The sequence below is a fragment of the Mesocricetus auratus genome, unplaced genomic scaffold (assembly GCF_017639785.1).
Source record: "Mesocricetus auratus isolate SY011 unplaced genomic scaffold, BCM_Maur_2.0 Super-Scaffold_100031, whole genome shotgun sequence".
Classification (NCBI taxonomy): domain Eukaryota; kingdom Metazoa; phylum Chordata; class Mammalia; order Rodentia; family Cricetidae; genus Mesocricetus; species Mesocricetus auratus.
Window position 1 is genome coordinate 11,344,437 of NW_024429212.1, and position 8,130 is coordinate 11,352,566.

Here is an 8,130-nt window from a genome sequence, read left to right on the forward strand (position 1 = left end):
CTAGACATTGCAGTATCTATCACACAAAGTTTCCAGGTGGACCCTGACTGTAATTGTATTTAAGGAACCAACTTAGACTGATTTAAAAGGCAAATGCCCACTTATATATAACTTTGTCAAAAGGTGCATCAAGTTATATGCGAAAATCAAGGCCATTGGGTAGAATAATTTTAAAATAAACATTCTTTACTACACATTTCCTTAATATATATAATTATTTTGCACTTATTTTTTCATTAATTTTCTTCTCCAAAAAAAACAAACAATAATTCTAATTTTATTTTTGCTTGGAATAACCTCACTTCCTATATCTTCAGTAACGTTCAACCGTTGAGATTAGGATGGTTAAATTGAACTCGAGAATTGACCTGTGAGAACACTGGAAATGAGATGATTTTGAAATATCAGCAGCAACTTGCACACAGCTTTCTCCATGATAATCAGAATTCCAGGATAGCTGCTGAAATGCCTTCATCAGTATGTGCCTCCTATTTCCGTTTGAAACATGAAGAGCCATCACTAGTACTTAAAAACACTGGAATTTCTTCCCACCATTTATTATGGAGTCCAGTATCTGAAGGATGGAATTAGAGTTGTCACTCAACGTGGCCAGCATTCTGAGGAGTGTGCCCTGTTAGTTATTTATAGTTCTCCACAGTGGGTATAGGGATGGGGCATTACTTCCGTCCTACAATGATAACTCATGATGCTTTTGTACAGTAGCATCAGAATCTTCATCTACCCATACATAGCTGTCCACTATTCACCTGATACATTCCAGTTACTGAAGTGTGATTCTTCCTGGACAATAGTCTTAGCATTCAGAACCATCAATCAATGTTGATAGGGGCACAAAAACTGGAAGTAATCATATTGCCCTTGTGTTTTGAACCCTACACAAACTTTTCTGAACTGCAAGACATTTTAATCCCAATCCTGCACTTGTCCAGTTTACTTGTTGTAAAGAAAAGAAATTAAAAGGCCAATGACCCTCATCTTAATATCTATTTTAACTGTACTGTACAAAACAGATACTCTTTGTGGTGAAAACGTATCACTTTTGTAGCAAAGTTAGAGCTTGGTAGAGAACAAAAATGATTCATTTACAAGTTTTGTTTAGGACAAGTGGTGAAACTATAGACAAATCCATTGGACATGCAAAAATCCCAGTTGTGTTTAGTGCTTCACTGTAACAAAAGGGACTGGTAAACATGGAGCATGCCTAAAATTTATAGTCTAGAAGCTCTGAACAAGTCTCACTCTTCTCCTTAATGTCAGAGTCAATGCCAATTTGCCCTGATTTCAAAAAGTTACAGTCACAAATCTGAAGAACACAAATGCTTGTATCTTAGTATTTATCTTTTCATCTCAGAATGAACATTTTTACAATGATTAGGGCCATCAAAATCAAGCTTACATCCTGAATCTTATATATTTAATAACAGGGAGAATAGTAATTTAAAATGTATTTAAAATTTATATTTTTAAAAAGGAAATAAGTGTACATGTCTACATATATTAATCAATATGTAATATTTAGATATGAATTGATGAATATATATATGTATATATATTCTGCAATGTTACTCATGGAAACATTGTTTTATATGAATTATCAAAGTAGACTGCTCATTACAGATGTATTAAAGAACACCATTTGCTTACATTGTAAGCCATATAAATTATGAGAATGACTGTGTTTTAGATATACCATATAATGACAGATATAAACATTAGAAGTGTCTTACTCAGTCAAGGTGTTCTGATATCTCAATTTAGAAATGAGTGACTATTATATAAAATGACACAAAAATCTAAGTCAGCATGACAAGAATAAAAGTACTCTGAGAAAAAAGATTGATACCTTGCATGACCCTGCTCTTAGACTTATCATATTGTACTGGAGAACCCTATTTCAGGCATTATGAACCTATGACCAACTTACTGCAGGGTGTGTCTATTAAGTTTAAATAATTAATTCTCAATACATGTTTTAGACAACTAAAGGCAGAAGCTTTTAACATTAGCAGAAAGAATTAGGATGTTATAGGGCTTTTAAAGATGGAGTGAGGGAATGTAAGAAGGTGGAGAGAGATATAAAAGAGGAGAGAGAAGGAGTCCAGAGAGAGAGAGACACACACACACACACACAGAGAGAGAGAGAGAGAGAGAGAGAGAGAGAGAGAGAGAGAGAGAGAGAGAGAGAGAGAGAGACAGTCAGAGACAGAGAGAAAGATAGACAGTTAGGAAATGACAACTGAGAATCCAGGGTATCAATTTACAAGCATTTTAAGGCTGAAAATGAAATGAATAGCCCGTTCTATGTCACTTATCTCTGATTATTCTCCAGAGAGAAGGACAGTGATCATATTTACTAACTGGCTCTTTTGTAAAGTCCATTAGATATGGATTTTTTTACGTTTGTCTTCAGTAGCCACAGATTTTGGATAGCAAAATTTAGTGTGGTGAATTTATAATCCCCCATAATCATCAGTACATTTTGAGACAATTTACTACATGATGACAATACCCCAAGGAACTTCGAAGCATTTCATTGAGTGGCAGTCACAGGAGTTATTGCTACTCATCCGGCTCACCTTCTTCATGCCAGAAGGTGCCATGAAGGATACAGGGGAGTCAGAACAGCAAAGGACTTAAACAATGCCGAGCTCTGCATGCCACAGTACCTGCCAGGCAAAATGTATGTCCCTACTGATGTAATATTGGCATAACTATTATGGGGTAGCTAACCACTTTCTATATGGATCTGTGAACTGCCCCCATAAAGGAAATGTTATGCCTGGTAATAGTAGTGTAGTCAAAAGAACATGGTCAATGAGTAGTGAGGTCATGGGTGCTAATCGCTAGGGTAGAATCTGCTATTTTCTTTTCCAGTGTTCATGTTTCCGAATCGCCTTGTAAATTTCTACATGGGTACCTATAGACTTGTCCTGTTTGCAACCTTGGGCAGAGAAGCCTCGTCTCATTGTGGTCACTGGTCAATGCAGAAATATGTAACTGGTGAAAATGCAGAGAATCTGAGACTGTGTGGTCAACCCACTTTCATGAGACACATTTTGTACCCCGTACCAGCAATAACGCTTGGGGGACAACGCAGAATAAAAGGCAGAAAAGGTGTAAGAATTGGAGAAAGGGGCGAAGGCCGTGAACTACTGTCCTTTGGACATGCACACCACTGTACTCATTATCTCACAGCAGATGAGGCTGTATGCACAAGGCATGTGAGAGTGAAAACAGGCAATATGCCAGCTCAGAAGGGGAGAAGAGGTTCTCCAGGCCCCATTTCTTCTTCTCTGGGGATGAACATAAAACAGCACCAAGACTTAGTTGAATGAAAAAGGAAATGAAGATGTGAAAATGGGATGGGGAGTTGTTGGGAGAGATATGGGCCGAGTCAGAGGGGTATACGGAAGTTGTATATGATCCTATTTCATTATATGCATAAATGAAATCCCAAGTGATTTTAAAACCTGTAATTACCAGAAGAAAATGACGCTTATCTAGGAAAGGGAGATGGTATTAGTTAATCTTCTCACTGATGTGTCAAATATCTGAAGAGGCAACGTAATGGAGAGATGATTCTGTGTTCCCTTTATGTTATCCCAATGTGGCACTCAGAGCACCCAATTGCACTTCAGCATCAGTGTTTAGGATTGACTGAGAGCTTCACTGCACATATAGTAAAATTATCTATCTATCTGTCTGCCTGTTTGTTGATTTATTTATTCCACATCTTGACCACAGTTTCCCCTTCCTTTTCTCTTCCCATCCCCTCTGCCCTCTCCTTTTGCCCTCCCCCCACCTCAATCCACTCCTTCTCTACTACTATTCAGAAAAGGTAGGGCCTCCCATGGGTATCATCAACAAAGCATGGGATATCAAGTTGCCTTAAGACAAAGCAACTTCCCTTTTATTCAGGCTGGCCAAGGCAATCCAGTATGAAGACTAGGTTCCCAAGAGCTAGCCAGAGTTAGGGACAGGCCCTGTTCCCATTGTTAGCATTTCCACAACCAAGCTACATTACTGACACATATGTAGAGGCCCTAGGTCAGTTCCATGCAGATTCCTTGGTTCTTAGTTCAGACTCTGAACTTCTATGAGCTCCGTTAGTTTTTTCTGTGGATTTTCTTGAGATTCCTTGATTCTCTAGCTCCTACAATCCTTCCTCCCTCTCTCCAGCAGAAAACTTTTACCACTTTTAGTAGTAATCATGCCATTTCGTAGTCATTTCCTAATTGACTTCCTGCTGTGACTTCTATACGTCTTTGTCATCTCTCTCTAACCAAATTTCTAGCCAAATTTCATTTTATTTTCTATTCTGCTACCCATTGGGAAGGGATACATCAGGACCAGACAATTCACCAACCTGTTATTTTTACTAAGAGTAAGTTTTGGTCAAGAATTTAGGGTATGGACAGCCTTGATATATATCTATGTTCATAATGATTAAGAAATCAAAAATTAGTAGTAGCAGAAAGTGCTGTCCTGTATCTCTGTTAAGGGAGTCTATGGACATTACACACAGGTTTAGTGAAAGCTAAGAGTGTCTATGTATCTGAAACTTTCAATGTAGTTCTGAAACTTTAGTCAAGGGACAGGTAAATCTACTTTTCCAAAGCTCATTCACTTTTAATTTATGACACAGGTCTTTTCACTTGTTTTCTTGCTTTTATATACACCTTAGTTACATTTGGTAGGTTACATGAATTCTACCTCAGCAGGGGTATAGCAAATATTTGACATCTAGCAGAAATTGACTAAACAACAGATTTCACTTAAGTACATATCCAACGAGTGGCTATTTAAATACAAACTGAACAAACAACCTAGGTCTGTTTTTTTTGTTTTTTGTTTTTTGTTTTTGTTTTCCTTCTTGGAAGAATTCCCATTGTAACCAATCACATTTTCATACTTGTGTAAATTCCATCTTCTCTGTAGATTTGTTGGTGTGTGTTCATCATGAAGCTTGTATTATCTGCACTGTCCACTAGTAGAAGAGCTTTTTCTGTGAAAAGTTGTCGGACTTACTGTGTGTATTTTTCTGACTATTGTCCTGTCTTGTGGCTTTCTTCACAAGGTCAGTTCTGAAGGGTGAGATGTCATTTTAAGATGAATTCATATTTTATGTGTATTTAAACAAACAGATTTCAAGCAGGTGGAATGCAAATAATTTAATTATCATTTTATATCCAGCCTTAAAATTTCACTTATTATGCCCTATTGCCCTATTTATCAAATATTATCTCATTATTAAGTTGCTCCTGTATTAATCAGAGGTCAACAAATAATCTCAAAATATGTTTATATCTCATAAATATTATATCCTGTATACTATAATGTTACTGATTTCTGCTTGCTAAACAAATGTTTGCTTCATTATGTTTAAGATACTTAAAAAAGTATTCAATTTGAAGGGCCACATAGTTATTAAATTTAAAATATGTGACCAAACTGCTCTTATAGAAATCGAGGAGTTTGCAATACAGAGAATTTTTCCCATTCTCTTTAATTTTTCAAAATTTACATTACACATAATCATATGCACAATTTAGACTTGCAGCCATTTTTAGAAACTGTAATTTTTGATTCAAAAGAAATCTGCAATCTTGCAAAAAATAAGACTCAGTTTAACAGTGTGTTTCCAAAGAAACTGTAGCTGCTTCTCCTCTCAGACAAGAGCTTCCTGATGGAATCTCTTAATATGCCATGCACAAAGGGAGAAAAAATAAGCAGAATACTCCATAGGCCCACATAGTGTTGCTGTGAAGAACACAATATCTGGAAAGGGGAAGTAATCAGGTCTCATTCTTTCTTGCCACCAGCTAGCTTACCCCAGGATGTGCTAAGCCTCTGATGAGCAATAGCCTCTGGAAATATGACTTTTGGTAGCACTTTTTTATTAATTTTAAGTTTTTATTAGAAGTATTTTAGGATTCAAAGATTAAAAGTAAAAAACAATATAACTACACCCACTTTGCATTTTAACAATGTGCTTTCATGACCTTTGGGAGTTCTAGAATACCACAATTATTAGAGAAAGATGAATAAATTGTTGCTGTGTTAACATGCATTGCTTTGTGGAGGGAGTTGTAGCTACTAACCCTTACAGAATGACAGCCTATTATTTTTCATATGTACCATCTTTATCTACAAAGCTAGAAGGACAACTAATTATATCCTTTTACAAATGAATACAACAGAGGGGTTATGCTGAATGTTTTTAAGATTGTTGAGTGGGCCCATCGAACGACTTAAAATTTTAACATTGTGTGTGAAATTGTTTGTGTGTGTTAGCGTTCAGTCCCCAGTGTTGTGTAAATTGTAACATGTGTACTTCTGTTATATTATTAAATACTTATTTTCTGTAGATCTTCCATGGTATTCTACATTTTATTCTGATAGATGTAATAACTACTATTCTTAATGTTCTCCCCAACATTGCTGGAAAAGACAGAGAAGGGAATAATTAAGTGAAGGCCAATGAAAATCAGCAAATCCACAAAGCATGATTTATTATACAATCTCTTCATGTTCACTGTAGATCATTATAACTGTTATAAATAATTGCATAAGCAAGTATAGACATTGAAAGTTTATGTAACTGTGTTGTAGCCCGTCTTTGGGGGCTTCAGTCAGATCTAGTCGACTTGCCCAGTTAGTACCTGAGAGGGGGTGTGTGGATTGAGAAATGGCAGGGAAAGATGCTGAGAAAAGGCAGAGACACAGAAGAGAGTGAGGAGGGCAATTCCAATGAATACTGAATGCCCCAAGTTTATTCTTCAACATTCTTAAATTCCCCAACTAAAAAGGAGAACATGGCAAAAGATTTCTTTGTTAAGACACAGCCCTTCTTCCTTAAATCTCCAAATATTTGGTAACCACACCTTGAACTAAATTTCTTGTTACCTGGCCTTGAGGGTCAAGAGTAACCACACCTCAGAGCAAGTGTCTTGTTATTTTTATAAGACTTCCATAACCAAAACAAAACATCCTACAGTAGCCATACCTTAAACCTTTGGGTCTTGTGACTTTAACCTTGGAAGAGTAAGGATAGTTTTGAACTCTCTGACCTTAAGCCAAGATGAAGTTGAGCCATCCCTGTGGGCCCCAGCAGAATTGTTATGCAAAGTACATTTAGCTGCATTAATCATCAAGGGAGGCTCTGGGTTTGGGGACCTCCTTGCAGTATAATTGCTTGCTGCTCTCAAATGGGAGGCAGAGGCAATATTCACAGCAGAGTACTGGAGTAGAACAGTGTGACTCAGGTGCTCATGAGGCAAAAATTGTGAGGATCAGAGATCAGAAGCAAGGCATCATTATGTGTCATGTTACTCACAATCCCCTGCCCTGCTTGCTCCCTCCCTATCTCCTACTTACTTTATCCTGGAGTCATCAGACCGAACTTACCACAATTGCAAGGCAGCATTCATAGTGTATAAAAACAGAAACGAATGAAATTTTCTAGTATGACAAATGTCTTTCTCCATGGTATGTTTCGGTGTCTCTTAAGCCATCAGTTTCCTTCTAAGAGTACAGGAGTTTGAACTGGCAGCAGTAAAAGCAGTGAGAACTGCACCCTGGTATAGGTGATGCGGGTATGTGGCAGACATAAAACATTTGATATTTCTTGAAATGTATAGTGAAGGCTACAGTTTACTGTAATAGCAGATTGCTAAGGAAATTGATGCCGTTATAATTATAATTTCTTATCTTTGTTTTGGGGGATTTTATCACCCCTTGCATTACTGCATGCAGCTGCTCCTCTTGGCTTAGGTGTCTATCTATGTTTATGTAAGTATCATTTCTTAACTTTCTTATAAGGTGTTACAGCTCGCTAGAAGGGTAGCAATCAAGTGGTGTTGACTGTGTGATTGCACAGATGCCTGCTATGTTTGCCATTTAAGTCATGATTCCTTGTTATTACATTTTATTAGGAATTCACATCCCACTGAGATATAAAGGACCCTGAGTGCTAACGTCATTCTGTATTGCGCTGGTACACTTCCGTGCTCAAGCTGATTCATTACCACATCTTACGGGAGAGTCTGGAGGTCTTCCTTCAGTTTACTTCATTGCTTGTCAATGTATTGATGTAGAAACAAGATTCAG